Genomic DNA, 18,505 nt, shown 5'->3' with positions numbered 1-18,505 from the left:
ACCCTGATACAAATGCCCGTAAAGTAATGGAGTATTCTTTTTTTCCCTTACATTTCACCTTATACGTCAAACAATAACTAATCCTCGCAGATAGCCGTGCGTGTTAAAACGCCGCTTCCGGGACGGGGAGGTGCACCGGCCCCGAATTGATCCACCCTGCGGATTAACGACGATTTTAGGTGTGTCGGACAGCCTGGATGTGCCTTTTAGGCGGTTTCCCACACCGAACTAGGTGAATACCTGGATGGTACCCAAATCCCGCTTCAGTTACAGGATTCGCAAACATCTAGAAATTTGTCAGACACAGTCGACTGCACAGATGCAGGACAGAGGCACAAGAAAAAGAAGAAGCAAGCAATGACTGAGTCACCGCACGTGACAATAATATTTCAGATATTATACTGTAATTAACTTTGTCTTTCTTTTAATTGCCTTTGCTGCAATGTTGCACTAAGGATTCCTCTTTTCCCAGCGCAACTACCGGCGGGTGATAAACCATTCCAGTAAGACTACCTCTTCCCAGCCTCTGACGATGTCCTCATGATTAGAGAACGAAACGTTGAACCTCTCTCCACTGCTCATACAACAGAAATTACGAAAGATGTAAATACCGGGCTGGAAAGGCTGCATTGTGTATCCTGAGTTCTGCCTGACGACTATTATTACAATCGTGACGTGCACTACAGTGCGCGGTTGCATTATGATCCAAAAAACGCGCGCGAAAATTGTGAATTTAAAGCGGTCCATATCTCGGGTTCCATTAACCGCAGAGATAAGGGGTCAAGTGTTTCGGATAGCTCGCGGCCTACTGGCCATTTATATACTTCACGGAAGAACGGGCATATTGTAGCTATCCTATGATACAGAGTAAAATGAAAATTTAAACACTACACACTTTCTCTAGCCCAGGCAATTTGAACAAAGCATTTCGTTCTTTTGATTTAGGTGTAATAATAGGTTTGTTTATCAAAAGAAATGGATTAACACACATAAAAAACGCACTTGAAAATGAGAATTATTTCTCGAAACGCGTCGTGCGAATAATAAAATAAAGGATAAATCGTGACTGGTAGCGGATTATTTATTTATAAACAAACCTATTATATCTACAGTCGCAGGCTTTCAAAAACCATTTATAATGGATCTAATCAGATTTAGGTGTAGTCTAGGGTGGGCTTTAGAAGGCTTCGTGGGTGTTCTATGAAAACCCCGAAAAACCATAATTTTTGGGTACACAAAGTATCAGTTGTTGGGGAAGGGGGGGGGGGTTTCTTCGGTAATTTCTGTTCATGGCAAATTATCAAAATTTTTATCATATATTCTTGAGATAATATTTTCGGTGAACGTCGAACTTTTTCGACATCATTACCCGTCACTGAGATACAGAGATTCAAAGTTACCGTATTTACGCACGTAATACCCGGTCTGAGGCTTAAATGTAATTTTAACTGACCTACTGAACACATGACAAGGGTTCTGGGATCATCGCATTTTTATTGCCAATGAAACTTTACGACGCGCTATGTATGATGGTCACCTCATATCTACACTGGCTGTCTTGGCCTGGAAATTGTTCGATGCTGCCACCTGACGTAAGCACCTTAAAATTAACTGTGTTGTCATACGAAGTTCTTTGTACTTGCAGATCAAACAGCGCACACACACACACACACACACACACACACATATATATAGTGTAAGTGTAGCTTACAATGGAAAGCAGCCTAACGTGAACTTGTGTTGGGTGGCAGACGGTATTGTTTTAACCTTATATTATGCGTCTTATTGTTCTTTACATGTGTCGAACTATACAAGAAAACTTTCAAAACTTTACTGTCGTACTGAATTCGTTTTATATAAGCAGCAAACCCAGCGGTAAAAGGGAATATAAAGGAACCAGCTGAAAAATGCTTGTGACGGAGCACAAAAAAGGGCGAGTATGGTATTGTTTAAAAGACTTACAGAGAAATGGGGAACCAGCTGTCTCAGTCCTGATTCTGCCTTCCTCGTGTAAAAAATTTTGGAATGCGAACGTATCTGCGCTTTCTCGGGCTGAAAAAGAGTAACAGAACGACAGAGGCGATGGAAGAGAGAGGAGACAGTGGTGATGGGAGAGAGAAAGTGGCAATGAAAGAGAGAGGAAGATGGGTGAATGCAATAGCAGTGGGAGCGAAAGAGAGAGGAGGTTACGGTCAGTGAGAGATAGTGACAGTAAAAGAGGAAGATGGCTGGGGATAGTAGGAGTGAGAGCAAAAGTGAGTGGAGGCAGTGGAAATGAAAAAAGAGGTGACTGGAGACGATACTTAGGCTTGTGGGTCTGGACCCCTACAGGTCGGCAAATTTTGATACGAAAACAATTTTCTCGCTTTCCCCCACTGCACACGCGTGTTAAAGTTTTCCTGTCTAGAGATCAAAACTCCGAGCAAACCAATCCACAATGACATGTGAATGAGACAGCCATGTGGATGAGGAGACAATGATGGTTGAAGTGAAAGACAACAGACTAACCGAGAAAAAAGGAGACTGTGACAACTGGAGAGAAAAAGAGTGGGACAAAGACAGTGGCAGTAAGTCAGAGATACAATGAAAGTGACAGAGACGGAGACAGTGGTAAATTTGTGGTAAGTTCCTGTGGGACCAAACTGCTGAGGTCATCGGTTGCTAGGCTTACACAGTACATAATCTAACTTAAACTAACTTACGCTAAGGACCCCCCCCCCCCCACACACACACACACACACACACACACACGCGCGCGCGCGCGCCCGAGGGAGGACTCGAATCTCTGACGGGGAGAGCCGCGCGGCGGAAACAGCGGTAAGGAAGAGTGAGAGGCAGGGATGAAGCCTATCAAGGGTTCACTACAAAGAGAGAAGACTGAATGAAAGGATTTAGAATGTTGCGTGTTAAAAGGGTGCATTGCCAAAAATTTTGGTGAGGAAGGTTCTCCACTTTCTGTCAGAGACCTTTAAAGAGGAGCATATTCCTCTTTTTTGTGCTCTTACAGGAGCATTGTTCAGCTGGTTTTTTATGTATGTTTTTGTCATAAGTTCGCATACACATGATATTTAAGACGTCTAAAGAGAGACTGATTATTTTTTCATAACAAAACCCGTCTGTTAGGCCAGAAGGGACTATCACATTTAATGTGCTCCGGTATGCCACTGTGTAAATAAGACCCTTGATGAAGTTACAGGATGTTTCAAAAATGACCGGTATATTTGAAATGGCAATAAAAACTAAACGAGCAGCGATAGAAATACACCGTTTGTTGCAATATGCTGCGGACAACAGTACATTTTCAGGCGGACAAACTTTCGAAATTACAGTAGTTACAATTTTCAACAACAGATGGCGCTGCAAGTGATGTGAAAGATATAGAAGACAACGCAGTCTGTGGGTGCGCCATTCTGTACGTCGTCTTTCTGCTGTAAGCGTGTGCTGTTCACAACGTGCAAGTGTGCTGTAGACAACATGGTTTATTCCTTAGAACAGAGGATTTTTCTGGTGTTGGAATTCCACCGCCTAGAACACAGTGTTGTTGCAACAAGACGAAGTTTTCAACGGAGGTTTAATGTAACCAAAGGACCGAAAAGCGATACAATAAAGGATCTGTTTGAAAAATTTCAACGGACTGGGAACGTGACGGATGAACGTGCCGGAAAGGTAGGGCGACCGCGTACGGCAACCACAGAGGGCAACGCGCAGCTAGTGCAGCAGGTGATCCGACAGCGGCCTGGGTTTCCGTTCGTCATGTTGCAGCTGCGGTCCAAATGACGCCAACGTCCACGTATCGTCTCATGCGCCAGAGTTTACACCCCTATCCGTACAAAATTCAAACGCGGCAACCCCTCAGCGCCGCTACCATTGCTGCATGAGAGACATTCGCTAACGATATAGTGCACAGGATTGATGACGGCGATATGCATGTTCAAATGGTTCAAATGGCTCTGAGCACTATGGGACTCAACATCTTAGGTCATAAGTCCCCTAGAACTTAGAACTACTTAAACCTAACTAACCTAAGGACATCACACACACCCATGCCAGAGGCAGGATTCGAACCTGCGACCGTAGCAGTCCCGCGGTTCCGGACTGCAGCGCCGGAACCGCTAGACCACCGCGGCCGGCGATATGCATGTGGGCAGCATTTGGTTTACTGACGAAGCGTATTTTTACCTGGACGGCTTCGTCAATAAACAGAACTGGCGCATATGGGGAACCGAAAAGCCCCATGTTGCAGTCCCATCGCCCCTGCATCCTCAAAGTACTGGTCTGGGCCGCCATTTCTTCCAAAGAAATCATTGGCCCATTTTTCAGATCCGAAACGATTACTGCATCACGCTAACTGGACATTCTTCGTGAATTTGTGGCGGTACAAACTGCCTTAGACGACACTGCGAACACCTCGTGGTTTATGCAAGATGGTGCCCGGCTACATCGCACGGCCGACGTCTTTAATTTCCTGAATGAATATTTCGATGATCGTGTGATTGCTTTGGGCTATCCGAAACATACAGGAGGCGGCGTGGATTGGCCTCCCTATTCGCCAGACATGAACCCCTGTGACTTCTTTCTGTGGGGACACTTGAAAGACCAGGTGTACCGCCAGAATCCAGAAACAATTGAACAGCTGAAGCAGTACATCTCATCCGCATGTGAAGCCATTCCGCCAGACACGTTGTCAAAGGTTTCGGGTAATTTCATTCAGAGACTACGTCATATTATTGCTAGGCATGGTGGATATGTGGAAAATATCGTACTATAGAGTTTCCCAGACCGCAGCGCCATCTGTTGTTGAAAATTGTAACTACTGTAATTTCGAAAGTTTGTCTGCCTGAAAATGTACTGTTGTGCCAAGCATATTGCAACAAACGGTGTATTTCTATCGCTGCTCGTTTAGTTTTTATTGGCGTTTCAAATATACCGGTCATTTTTGAAACCTGCTGTAGAACTGCATGTAAAGTATCGTTTACTTCAACTCTCAGTTCCTCGAGTATTATTCATAACAATTCGTATAGTAGCTTTTATCTTCTGTTTTATGTAAGTGTAGTGTAATAAACAAGCGCTGTAATGCCCAGGTGTGGATAAAACGGAAAGAGAGCTTTGCTTGCCAGTAGGGAAATGTCGGCAGCGCAGTAGGTCAGAGTGAAGCACTGCGTTGCCTTGGCCAGATTATGGTGCGCGTTTCCACAGGGCTGTTAGAGTTTAGTTACGAGAATTATCGTCGCTTACTGCCTAACCTCCGGTGCTAAAATTGCGGTAGAATTTCATTTGCGCCTGAACTTAAATGCCAGACGGCGAGATTGCTTGCTGCAGAAATTCCTCCGCGAGAAATCTGCGAATGCGCGACATTTGATTTCTAGTCAGACGTTTACAGGATACTTAGTAGCCTTAGTAGCTTAAGGAAATTGGCGGCACTATCTGTTAGATTCGTAATGAGGAGAGCAGTAGTTAAAATACTTAGACTTTACACTGTCATTTGGTTAATCTGAACTAACCAAGGCTGTTTTCTGACCAGTGCCGCAATCAATTTCATCGTGCACTGATGTTTAGATGCGTAAGGTCGTTGCTGCCAAATACTATAGTAAACTGTGGAAATGTGGTTATAGCAAATGAAACAACAATAAAGAAGTTATTGGATAAAGATAAAAGGTTACTGTATCTTTCTGTATGCGCCAACATTATTTTTTGGGGTGATGTGAAATGATCTACATACAGTATTTATAACTTTCGTCGAATATTGATTTTGGAAGTTATTAGCAGGGGGTCACTTTTTAAAGAATTCACTATTGTTTAAAACCTGAATTGTTGGCTTTTGAGTGCTTAAGCAACATTCTAGTGTGGACTGAGTTGTCTTGTCACAGATTCAGTACCGGATCCTGAGTTATTTGATTCAATTTTTGTCCAGTCTCCTTCGTCGCTAGTCGAGATAGAATAGAATAAGTCTGTAAGGCGTACTGGCTGATGAAATAAATCAGGCTAACCTTTCACCTGTTAGTGATATTCAGATCGTAAGAGAACAAGTATTTAAATGATTAGTGAACGCTGTTTAGAAATCTCTCTTCGCATTCGGCAGGATGGATTGATAGAAACTATGGAAACGTCAGTCAGGGTGGCCACACCGCTTTGAACTCTCGTTCCATCCAAGTATGATTCTAGAATCATCCTCCGCGCTATCTCGTTTATCTAGTTGAGAAAGATGTCAAAACAAAAAAAAGTTGATAAACGCTCTTTCCAGATCCCAGGAGTATTGTATTGGCCTTCAAAAATGGCTCTCAGCACTATGGCACTTAACTTCTGAGATCATCAGTCCCCTAGAACTTAGAACTACGTAAACCTAACTAACCTATGGACATCACACACATCCATGCCCGAGGCAGGATTCGAACCTGGGACCGTGGTAGTTGCGCGGTTCCAGACTCGAGCGCCTAGAACCGCTCGGCCACCTCGGCCGGCACTTGGCCTTCATGTCTTTGTATGTTCGAAATAAAAGTTCCGTCTTTCCATAGATTGACCAACATTACATCATTAGAATTATATAAATACCGTCATCTGCGCACGGGCGTTGATATATATCAACGGGGACAGGTGAAAATGTGTGCCCCGACTGGGACTCGAACTCGGGATCTCCTGCGTACATGCCAGACGCTCTATCCATCTGAGCCACCGAGGGCACAGAGGATAGCGCGACTTCAGGGACTATCTAGCGCACGCCTCCCCCAAGACCCACATTCTCACCTTGTATGTCCACACACTACATTCATAGTGTCCAACTCCAACACACTCATTACTCGTGGAAGTCATCCTTACGAAGTCCCGTAAGAGTTCGGGGAATGTGCGTGCATCCGCACAGAAGGTGGAGGTCGTGACCGGTATTTCCAGAACTGCATGTCCGAAAGAACAGACACCATATCCATATCAGTATAACATTACGTCAAGTCTTTTACTGAAGCCATTGAGAGAATGTTATTTTGAACTACAAATCAGCCTTCTGGTTGATCATTTCTTTAGCTTTTATTTTAAAGCACCGCAATCGAGTTTACGGAATGGTTAATTCTTTGGCCAGTGCCGAGTTTGCTGCTTCATAATGCATAATGTGATTTGTTCCTCATTATTTCAGTAGATATTGCTTCTAGTCCTAATCGATACATACCACAAGGAGTGGTAGAGGACAATTTCTGTTCACATTACATACACTACCGGAAAAAAAAGTTAGTGCCCCTGGAAACACGATGCAGATTCTGATCCGATGACGGCATATGCACCTGGGGGAGGGGGGTAGACGTATTGGTGATGGTTTTAACGTCGTCCACCAACCGGTAGCGTAGTGGCATAGCTGTCAGAGCACCATTTGTATCTACCCTTCAATAGGAAATGCAGCCATATGGCTGAGTGTGTTGCAGACGCGTGAAGCAACCAGGCAACCGTGACAGAGAGGCGCACTCGTGCTTTCTACAATCAACTGAGATGGCTTGAAAGGGATCAAATTGTGGCTTTCCGAGTGGCGAGACGGTCTTTTCGGAGAACCGCTACGCAAGTTGAATGTGCTGCGTCAGTTAGGCAACGGTGCTAGTATCAATGGTCACATGAACATTCTCTCACTTATAGTCGAGGTTCTGGACGTCCACGCACCACAGAGGTCCTCCATGATCGTCGTATTTTAAGGGCAGCTGTGACAGGTCGTACTGGTACCACAGCACAGATGAGAGGAGTTGTGAGCCCAGATATGTCAACACGAACCGTTGCGAACTGGCTATTTAGACCTCATAGCAACAAATAGACCGGAACTTTTCGACTCCGTGAATGTAGAAGAGGGTATCAGTGATCATAAGTCAGTGGTTGCATCAATGACTACAAGTGTAATAAGAAATGCCAAGAAAGGAAGGAAAATATATTTGCTTAACAAGAGTGATAGGGCACAAATCGCAGAATATCTGAGTGACCACCATCAAACGTTCATTTCTGAGGAAGAGGATGTGGAACAAAAATGGAAAAAATTCAGAAACATCGTCCAGTACGCCTTAGATAAGTTCGTACCGACTAAGGTCCAAAGCGAGGGGAAAGATCCACCGTGGTATAACAATCATGTACGAAAGGTACTACGGAAACAAAGAAAGCTTCATCATAGGTTTAAGAGTAGTCGAATCATAGCTGATAAGGAAAAGCTGAACGAAGCGAAAAAGAGCGTAAAGAGAGCAATGAGAGAAGCATTCAACGAATTCGAACATAAAACATTGGCAAACAATCTAAACAAGAACCCTAAAAAGTTTTGGTCATATGTAAAATCGGTAAGCGGATCTAAATCCCCTATTCAGTCACTCGTTGACCACGATGGCACCGAAACAGAGGACGACCGAAGAAAGGCAGAAATACTGAATTCAGTGTTCCGAAACTGTTTCACTGCGGAAAATCGTAACACGGTCCCTGACTTCAGCCGTCGCACGGACGCCAAAATGGAAAATATTGAAATAAACGATATCGGAATTGAAAAACAACTGCTATCACTTAGTAGCGGAAAAGCATCCGGACCAGACGAGATACCCTTAAGATTCTACAGTGATTATGCTAAAGAACTTGCCCCCTTTCTATCAGCAATTTATCGTAGATCGCTGGAAGAACGTAAAGTACCTAGCGACTGGAAGAAAGCGCAGGTCGTTCCCATTTTCAAGAAGGGTCATAAATCAGATGCGAATAATTATAGGCCTATTTCGCTTACGTCAATCTGTTGTAGAATAATGGAACATGTTTTGTGTTCTCGTATTATGACGTTCTTAGATAATACAAATCTCCTTCATCATAACCAACATGGATTCCGCAAACAGAGATCATGTGAAACTCAGCTCGCCCTATTTGCCCAAGAAATTCACAGTGCCGTAGACACTGGCGAGCAGATTGATGCCGTATTCCTGGACTTCAGGAAGGCATTTGATACGGTTCCGCACTTACGTTTAGTGAAAAAAATACGAGCTTACGGAATATCGGACCAGGTTTGTGATTGGATTCAGGATTTCCTAGAAGAAAGAACACAACATGTCATTCTTAACGGTTCAAAATCTGCAGATGTAGAGGTAATTTCGGGAGTACCGCAAGGAAGCGTGATAGGACCTTTATTGTTTACAATATACATAAATGACTTAGTTGACAACATCGGTAGCTCCGTGAGGCTATTTGCAGATGACACGGTTGTCTACAAGAAAGTAGCAACATCAGAAGACTCGTACGTACTCCAGGAAGACCTGCAGAGGATTAATGCATGGTGCGACAGCTGGCAGCTTTCCCTAAACGTAGATAAATGTAATATAATGCGCATACATAGGGGCAGAAATCCATTCCAGTACGATTATGCCATAGGTGGTAAATCATTGGAAGCGGTAACGACCGTAAAATACTTAGGAGTTACTATCCGGAGCGATCTGAAGTGGAATGATCACATAAAACAAATAGTGGGAAAAGCAGGCGCCAGGTTGAGATTCATAGGAAGAATTCTAAGAAAATGTGACTCATCGACGAAAGAAGTAGCTTACAAAACGCTTGTTCGTCCGATTCTTGAGTATTGCTCATCAGTATGGGACCCTCACCAGGTTGGATTAATAGAAGAGATAGACATGATCCAGCGAAAAGCAGCGCGATTCGTCATGGGGACATTTAGTCAGCGCGAGAGCGTTACGGAGATGCTGAACAAGCTCCAGTGGCGGACACTTCAAGAAAGGCGTTACGCAATACGGAGAGGTTTATTATCGAAATTACGAGAGAGCACATTCCGGGAAGAGATGGGCAACATATTACTACCGCCCACATATATCTCGCGTAATGATCACAACGAAAAGATCCGAGAAATTAGAGCAAATACGGAGACTTACAAGCAGTCGTTCTTCCCACGCACAATTCGTGAATGGAACAGGGAAGGGGGGATCAGATAGTGGTACAATAAGTACCCTCCGCCACACACCGTAAGGTGGCTCGCGGAGTATAGATGTAGATGTAGATGTAGATGTATTAGCAGCGTGCACCTCTAGACCGTCTTCCACTCACACCACGTCATCGACGTCCACGGCCCAACTGCTACCGTGTATGTGTATTGTATGTACAGGGCTATTACAAATGATTGAAGCGATTTCATAAATTCACTGTAGCTCCATTCATTGACATATGGTCACGACACACTACACATACGTAGAAAAACTCATAAAGTTTTGTTCGGCTGAAGCCGCACTTCAGGTTTCTGCCGCCAGAGCGCTCGAGAGCGCAGTGAGACAAAATGGCGACAGGAGCCGAGAAAGCGTATGTCGTGCTTGAAATGCACTCACATCAGTCAGTCATGACAGTGCAACGACACTTCAGGACGAAGTTCAACAAAGATCCACCAACTGCTAACTCCATTCGGCGATGGTGGGCGCAGTTTAAAGCTTCTGGATGCCTCTGTAAGGGGAAATCAACGGGTCGGCCTGCAGTGAGCGAAGAAACGGTTGAACGCGTGCGGGCAAGTTTCACGCGTAGCCCGCGGAAGTCGACGAATAAAGCAAGCAGGGAGCTAAACGCACCACAGCCGACGGTTTGGAAAATCTTACGGAAAAGGCTAAAGCAGAAGCCTTACCGTTTACAATTGCTACAAACCCTGACACCCGATGACAAAGTCAAACGCTTTTGAATTTTCGGCGCGGTTGCAACAGCTCATGGAAGAGGATGCGTTCAGTGCGAAACTTGTTTTCAGTGATGAAGCAACATTTTTTTCTTAATGGTGAAGTGAACAGACACAATGTGCGAATCTGGGCGGTAGAGAATCCTCACGCATTCGTGCAGCAAATTCGCAATTCACCAAAAGTTAACGTGTTTTGTGCAATCTCACGGTTTAAAGTTTACAGCCCCTTTTTCTTCTGCGAAAAACACGTTACAGGACACGTGTATGTGGACATGCTGGAAAATTGGCTCATGCCACAACTGGAGACCGACAGCGCCGACTTCATCTTTCAACAGGATGGTGCTCCACCGCACTTCCATCATGATGTTCGGCATTTCTTAAACAGGAGATTGGAAAACCGATGGATCGGTCGTGGTGGAGATCACGATCAGCAATTCATGTCATGGCCTCCACGCTCTCCCGAATTAACCCCATGCGATTTCTTTCTGTGGGGTTATGTGAAAGATTCAGTGTTTAAAGCTCCTCTACCAAGAAACGTGCCAGAACTGCGAACTCGCATCAACGATGCTTTCGAACTCATTGATGGGGACATGCTGTGCCGAGTGTGGGAGGAACTTGATTATCGGCTTGATGTCTGCCGAATCAGTAAAGGGGCACATATCGAACATTTGTGAATGCCTAAAAAAACTTTTTGAGTTTTTGTATGTGTGTGCAAAGCATTGTGAAAATATCTCAAATAATAAAGTTATTGTAGAGCTGTGAAATCGCTTCAATCATTTGTAATAACCCTGTATATTGTGTATGTATTGAACTGGGGACCTAGAAACGACGGAAAGGCTTCGTTCCACCGTAGCCCTGAGTGGTTCACAACCCCACAACAGGCCACAGCAGTCCACCCACCCCACCGCCGGCCCACACCGAACCCACAGTTATTGTGCGGTTCGACCCCTCAGTGTGGACCCCCCCCCCCCCCCCCTCCCCCCAGGAACGTCTTATACCAGACGAGTGTAACCCCAATGTTTGCGTGGTAGAATAATGATGGTGTACGCGTACGTGGAGACAGTGTTTGCGCAGCAATCGCCGACATTGTGTAACTGAGGCGGAGTAAGGGGAACCAGCCCGCATACGCCAAGGCAGTTGAAAAGCCGCTTTAAAAACTATCCACAGGCTGGCCAGCACAACGGACCTCAACACTAATCCGCCTTTCCGCTCGGGAAGCAGCGCGTTAGACCGCGCGGCTAACCGGGCGGGCTGAATGGTACCGTACATGGAATGGCAAACTGTGTGGTCTTCAGCGACGAAAGCAGATTCTTCCTGCACACAAGTCACGGTCGATTGCGCGTCCGCCGAAGACCTGGTGAGCGCTGACTTGTAGAGCGTATTATTCGTCCAAGACCAAAGACCTTGTGAAAAATAACTAGACTCACTGATGGCGCTGCAGTCGCGGGATAATTTGAACCTTCGGCTGGACGCCATTATAGTGCTTGTAGTCTGATGTGTTGTGTAGTAATTTTGTTCATGAAGATGGTTCAAATGGCTCTGAGCACTATGGGACTCAACTGCTGTGGTCATCAGTCCCCTAGAACTTAGAACTACTTAAACCTAACTAACCTAAGGACATCACACACATCCATGCCCGAGACAGGACTCGAACCTGCGACCGTAGTGGTCGCGCGGTTCCAAACTGTAGCGCCTAGAACCGCTCGACCACTTCGGCCGGCGACTGTTCATGAAGACCCTGATTCAACGTTGCATATTTCTTGGGGCGTACATACAGTATTTGTTACTCGTAATTCTACTGTCTGTACGTTCCAATCAAAAGAAGTACAATGGTGAAGAGTTGTGCAGCGATTAATTGTACAAATAAATTCGAGAAAGGAACGAATATTACATTTCACAGATATGTGAATATTTTAAGTTGTTTTGTATGTCAGTGCACTTGCTTAATAAATGTTTTTGTAACACGGTATTAGCATAATGTCTGTGCATCTATTTGCAGGTTACCTTTCTCAAAACCACAGCTGTTACAAAAATGGTTACACGCTGTCAGAAGGCAAGATCTCCGACCGACAGAATACCATTTTATATGTTCTGATCATTTTGAGGAAAGTTGGCTGATCGGTAGTGTTTTCATGGTCTAGATTAGGTTGAAACTTGATAATTTGGTCGTGAGTTGCCAAAGCACTATGCCATATATAACACACTTCTCGTCATAAAATCTAAAGCAAGGTAGAGTCAGAAAATATCTATTAATATAGTGGGCAAATCTTAGAGTATTTCGATGCATTTTGCGTACATCTATCGTAAATGAACTACGAAAACTGCTAGGGGTCCAGTACATAACTTTTAGCTACGGCAGATTCCATGTAGTACGTAAGATAAATTCTTAAACAGTGACTAGTTGCTGTTTGTTCATAAATTAAGAAGTACATTGTAGTAACGTATTTAAATGAGGCACTATGTTTGTGACCTAACTCTAGGGAAGGCATTTTATAACCAAAAGCGATGTATAAAAATTCGAACTCCGCGCGTCAGTTTACCACTCTAATGGCCGCCGCCCAGCTATTCAGTTTGTCCGCTCTTCACAGTCGACCACTCGTGCGGTTGTGGGGGCCTGTCCAAGACACACTGGCCCGTCGCAGGCCTTATAGTCTGTGGTGCGATAAGCCACAACTCTCGTTCACCTTTGGTGCATCCGGAGGGGACGCTAACCTGCGCTCGGTACATGCAGAGTGTTGTTAGTCCCGTTCCCTTGCCGTTCTTGCAACAGGAAGGTGATGTGTTGTTCCAGCAGGACAATGCTCACCTACACAGTGTCTGTAAAGTCAGTGTCCTCCGCTAAACGTGCAGGAACCTCGCTGGCCAGCACTATCTCCCGACCTGTCTCCAATGAGTACGCGGGGGTGTGATGGGACGAGAAGTGACTCGTGCGACTTTGTATCCCCGGACAGTATTCGCCATCTGTACGATCGACTGGATGCCAGAGTCAGCGCCTGCATTGTCGCCCACTGAGGCTACACCACGTACTAATATTCAGCACGGCTCGATACCTGGTACCTCAGAACCGCTTGCACCATTGATCTGTAAATGCAATCATTTCGTGTGCTCCACATATACGGCATAGGAAAAATAATGTGAACACCTGCACTTACTTGGGAACGGTTTATTAGTAAAGGGTTGGACCCCATTTGCCCGTAATGCAGCTGCGATTGTTCTTGGAATACTGGCATATAATGATTGCATAGTCTCCAGTGGAATGTTATCCCAGTCTTCGAGCAGAACCGCTTCTAACTCCTGTGGTGACGATGGAGGCGCAAATTTGCTCTGGAATCTGTGCTCCAATACCGCCCGCAAGGATTCGATGATGTTAAAGTCCAGGGACTGTGCTGGCCAGGGAAGACGCTGCAGTTCAGTTGCATGCTCCTCATACTACGGTGGTACTGTCCTGGCTGTGTGAAAGGGTGCATTATTGTCCTGAAATATGGAATCATTGTTGGGGAACAACATTTGAATCATGGGGTGCACCTGATCACTTAAAATGATCGTTGGCTGTAACACGGCCTTTGAGAGAATGATGGGACCAGCAGAATACCATCGTATGGCTGCCTACACCATCACACTTCCACCTCTATGCTTAACCGTTGGAATAAGTAATCAGGATTGTAGGCTCCTTTTGGTGTTCTCCAGACGTAAACCCGACCCGGTGTTGGAAATAATGAAAACGTTGACTCGTCGGACCATATGACGTGTTTCCACTGACCAGCGGTCCAGGATTTATGCTCCTAACACCATGTTTTACGCTTCTTTGCGTTGGTTGCCGTCACTGATGGTTTCGGTATAACAGCTCGTCTATGAATATTCGTTTTATAGAGTTCTCGGCGGAGAGTGTCGATAGATACGGGGTCTCGAAGATGGCTATAGAGCTCTGCAGTCACTTTAGCCGCCGTAGTTTTGTGTTGTTTCGACACATTTCATGTTGGCGTACGACGATCTCCGTCATTTAGGTTTGATTTGCGCCCACGGTTATGTTTAAACGATGATGTCTTTCCATTTTTTGTGTAGGCTGTCATGACTGTTCAAATAGTTGCGTCAGGGTGTAAGACGCCGTTAAAATTCCGAGAGGTTCAAATGGCTCTGAGCACTATGGGACTCAACTGCTGTGGTCATAAGTCCCCTAGAACTTAGAACTACTTAAACCTAACTAACCTAAGGACATCACACACATCCATGCCCGAGGCAGGATTCGAACCTGCGACCGTAGCGGTCGTGCGGCTCCAGACTGTAGCGCCTTTAACCGCTCGGCGACTCCGGCCGGCAAAATTCCGAGAGGGTATGTTCCTAGAAGAGTCAGACAGTGTATTGCTTCCTTCAACATGTTCCTCATGGAGAGAGAGAGAGAGAGAGAGAGAGAGAGAGATGTTAGAGCCGCATGGAGGGCTACCAACAGGTATCCCCCACCACACAACACAGGGTGACTTGCAGAACAGAGATGCAAGCGTAAAAATATAAAATAGCAATCAAAATGTGGGAGTTTCTCAGTGCTCAGTAGTCAGTGGAAAAATGTGGCTTGAAACTTACGAAGAGGAACAGGAAGACAAAGAAATGAGTCAGAGAATAGTTTGTAATGAAAATTAAATGAAGGCTAGCGGAGAATGTAGCTAGGCCAATAGGTTGAAGACGGACCATTGAGTTATTTGATGGATTGCAAGAAGTAAGAAAAGACGGAAATGGCAACATAGCGGATAGTTGATACTTCCCGTTCTAAAGCGTGCAGGAGCAAAAGTTTGAACACGTTAATAGATGGAAATGTTTGGAGGAGGGCTTTAGCTCTCAGTGGATGTCAGGTTATGCTGACGATGATCTAATGAGTTTCGAAACTGATCATACTAACATGTACATCAATACTCCGCAAGCCGTCTGCTGGTGTGTGGTACCCCACTTCCCTTTTGAATTGCACGTAGGAAGAATGATTGTCGGTATGCCTCTGTATTGGCTCTTAATTTCTCGAATTATCTCGTCGTGGTAGTTTCACGAGATGTATTTCGGAGGAAGTAATGTGTTGTCCGACTCTTCCCGGAAAGCACTCTCTCTAAATTTCAGTAGTAAACCTCTCCGTGATGCACAACGCCCCTCCTGTCGCATTTGCCACTGGAGTCTGTTCAGCATCTTTGTAAAGCTATGCCGGCAGCGGTGGCCGAGCGGTCCTAGGCGCTTTAGTCCGGAACCGCGCGACTCCTACGGTCGCAGGTTCCCGGGTTCGATTCCCGGCGGGGTCAGGGATTTTCTCTGCCTCGTGATGACTGGGTGTTGTGTGATGTCCTAAGGTTAGTTAGGTTTAAGTAGTTCTAAGTTCTAGGGGACTGATGACCATAGATGTTAAGTTCCATAGTGCTCAGAGCCATTTGAACCAAACTGACTCATCAAAACCTGTCGGGAAATTTTCGTTGGGCTAGAATCTTTAAATTTGGCGAAAAGGAAGCATTCACAGTATAACCAAAAGAAAAAAATCCGAAAACTGTAAATTTGTGACTATATCCCACGAAAGATTTTATTTATTTTTTTGCCATTTCTTCTCTGGCTCTGTCTGTTCGTCCTTTTATTAAGACCCTTCTTTCTTAGGAATTGGTAGACGTATCAAGTTGAAATTTATGTCACATAATAAGACTTGCGGTCCTTTGGCGGTGTAAAAAGTTGACGCTCGTAAGTCAATTCAGTCAAAAGACACGACCATTTAGGTCATATATTTTGATACACGGAAAGTTACTCAACAAAACCTATAGGACACTTCTAGTTGCACTAGAATCATGAAATTCAGGAAGAACCAAGGTTTCATAGTACAAACAAAGGAAAAAATCCGAAAACTGTAAATTTGTAATTATATCACACGAAAAAATATTTCTTTCGTGGTTTCTTACCCGATGGTGAACTTGAAATTAAAACAATTTGTAGTTCTGCATTCGACATGGAACGAAACGGGAGATCATAACTGCAGACTAGGCTGCGAAAGTTTGTATCACACACACAGCTTGAGACGCCATATCTGCATGCAGTAATCGCTCCTAGGTATCTGATGATGGATAAATTGCGAAACGTGTCGTATGAGTAACAAAGTCATTCCTTGCCTGAAGTTTGATTTTTACCATTGCGACACAGTCAGCTTGAATGGAGAAATGTTGATTATTATATAATATTGGTCGCCTGTCTCCTAGATGACGTTATATCACATTAATATTATTGAGCCGGGCGGTGTGGCCGAGCGGTTCTAGGCGCTTCAGTCTGGAACCGCGCGACAGCTACGGTCGCAGGTTCGAATCCTGCCTCGGGCATGGATGTGTGTGATGTCCTTAGGTTAGTTAGTTAGCTTTAAGTAGTTCTAAGTTCTAGGGGACTGATGACCTCAGATGTTAAGGACCCATAGTGCTCAGAGCCATTTGAACCATTTGTAACCTCTTCCATTTCTGTCACTGTATAGGGTTAATCATGGACTTCACCCCTATTTCATTTCACCCCTCTCTGACACCGCACTAACACAGCACGAATATCTTATGTTGTATTTAGGTTCAGTTGTGAGGTCTACATCTACACTCCGCGAGCCACCTTACGGTGTGTGGCGGAGGGTACTTACTGTACCACTATCTGATCCCCCCTTCCCTGTTCCATTCACGAATTGTGCGTGGGAAGAACGACTGCTTGTAAGTCTCCGTATTTGCTCTAATTTCTCGGATCTTTTCGTTGTGATCATTACGCGAGATATATGTATTCCCAGTTATTCACTGTTTTCTAAACTTTTGTGTCTTTGTATACACCTTTTCCTATGAGTCTACTGTGTTAACCTAATCATGGATTTTACCCTCTGCTGATCAGTACTGTTCTCTACAGTTTCTTTTCTACCACTGCAGCTCTCCTCCAAGGGTTGTTTTTCTCATAGTGAAACAGGACATGGTTTTCATCCAAGTTGGTGCTCATTTGGAAACAAGCTGGTGCATTACACGGACCGTACTCCTCACCTTGTGACAGGAATTATCTCCAACAGCCGGCCGGAGTGGCCGAGCGGTTCTAGGCGCTACAGTCCGGAACCGCGCGACCGCTACGGTCGCAGGTTCGAATCCTGCCTCGGGCTTGGATGTGTGTGATGCCCTTAGGTTAGTTAGGTTTAAGTAGTTCTAAGTTCTAGGGGACTGATGACCTCAGCAGTTAAGTCCCATAGTGCTCAGAGCCATTTGAACCATTTTATCTCCAACAGCAGTCGTCATCTGTATGCGGCTCGCAGATTTCGGAAGTTTACGAAAATGACAACGCGTAAAATTGCTGCGTTAGCTCTGAAAACGCGCATGTACTTCGTTGCCCTTATGCTAGCCATATTTTCCCCATGTAGTACACACAAATAAAAACATAAATATCCATAAACACGATACAAGACAAAAGAACAGTTCCATATTAAGTAAGCAGGACATCAACTTTTAATACTTCAACACAAATAGTGCAGTATATTATTGAAATTAAAACATTCTCGAATATCTTGGAACCCCTGGGAACCGATAACTTACCAGATTAAATGTCGACAGCAGGCAAAATTGGTCCAAATTCTTGAGTCCCGGAATGGGTGAACTGTCTGTATACGTAATTAAGTCTGTTCGGAACCTTAGTGCGCGATTCTTGCTCACACCTAACCTTTTTTTTCCGAAATGTAATTTCGTGGACTGTTATCAATAGCTACCTGTTTTTACCCCTAAGACTATTTAATTTTTCCTCCTCTTCCCTATGTGGCAGTTACCTCAGGTTGGTATCCACCGCTGTATCGCTTTCAGTAGATCAGTAGACAGTAGGCGTGGCTAGGCGAAACTAGGGTGTGGGGGAGGTTGG

General features: G+C 44.8%; 1 protein-coding gene across 2 annotated transcripts in view; it reads left to right on the top strand.

The window, feature by feature from the left end:
• The window catches only part of LOC126165243 (protein-tyrosine sulfotransferase-like), a 1,037,382-nt gene that overhangs the window by 76,366 nt on the left and 942,511 nt on the right, over positions 1-18,505 (top strand). The window lies entirely within an intron of this gene.

The sequence above is a fragment of the Schistocerca cancellata genome, chromosome 1 (assembly GCF_023864275.1).
Source record: "Schistocerca cancellata isolate TAMUIC-IGC-003103 chromosome 1, iqSchCanc2.1, whole genome shotgun sequence".
NCBI classification, from domain to species: domain Eukaryota; kingdom Metazoa; phylum Arthropoda; class Insecta; order Orthoptera; family Acrididae; genus Schistocerca; species Schistocerca cancellata.
Note: the sequence above shows the minus strand (reverse complement) of the source record. Positions and strands in the feature narration are given on the sequence as shown.